Source organism: Sardina pilchardus, chromosome 23 (assembly GCF_963854185.1).
Source record: "Sardina pilchardus chromosome 23, fSarPil1.1, whole genome shotgun sequence".
NCBI lineage: Eukaryota > Metazoa > Chordata > Actinopteri > Clupeiformes > Clupeidae > Sardina > Sardina pilchardus.
In genome coordinates, this window is record NC_085016.1 from 8,123,483 (window position 1) to 8,124,593 (window position 1,111).

Here is a 1,111-nt window from a genome sequence, read left to right on the forward strand (position 1 = left end):
CTTTTGGAAAGCAGGTTGTCTTCGGCTCATCAAACTAGTCCCAGTGAGATACATTTCCAGGGATGTCTAAATGTTTACATGTGGCTATAATATCTTTGTCAGGCAGTGCACGATCATGGGTATTTGGGTAACTGTGAAAGGTCTCCTTTATGGTGTAGAGAACACATTCTAAATCAAACCACACATCCTTGAGGGACACCTTGAGAAAAAAAAAAGTTAACCATGGAAGATCTGAATTTGTCGATAAAGATAGATTGCTGTCACTAAGGAAAGATTTGAACCAGTGAGCAGCGACTGAAAGCAGACGATTCATAACAAAACATCAGGAGAGCGTCAGTAAACAGACCTGAAACAGAAACTCTAATGAAAAACAATATAGACAGATAAAGAAAGAAAAATGTAAACAACCCCTGTGGCAATCTTATCTAGCTATACATGTAAGTGCAAAAAAAAAAGTGCGGTGAGATGCATTGTACAAGCACAGAGCATAGAAACATACTGCAGGCATGAGCATACTGTATCTAAATAAGACATACTGTAGCTATTAGAGTTATCACCTATATTTGTATTGAAATATTTGTTGATGACTTTTCAAACATCCTTATTTCCTACTGACCTCCCTACAGGAAACTTACTACCATTTTTTGCTCCATTCAGGGTTTGTGTTTGTGTCATTGTAAAAGACCTGCCAGAGAACAGTAGCCTGAAAAAATGCCCAGATCCGTTCATTGGGCGCCACGGATGTCTATCAAATGTGTCTGTGCATAGCTCATCATCATCTTGCTTTCCCCCCTGTTCTGTGATTGGTCCCCTAACTCAGGCAAAAATTAGGGTGGTAGTTTCCGGACTGCCTTAGCAGCGTGAATGAAATCACCGTGCAAGGCAGGATGGGAACACCCAGGCTAAGAGAACAGCTAAAGAACACCTGACCTTCCTGAAGGCTCAACAAGTGCTTGAGTTTAGCAATAAAGGGTCAAAGCATGCATATGCAAACAAATACATGCACACTGCAGATGGCATTAGAAAAAGTCAGGTTTGCAATGACAACAATGCATATTATCAATACAGTTATGCATATGATGTCCTCTAAATCTGAAGACAGGAATGAAGG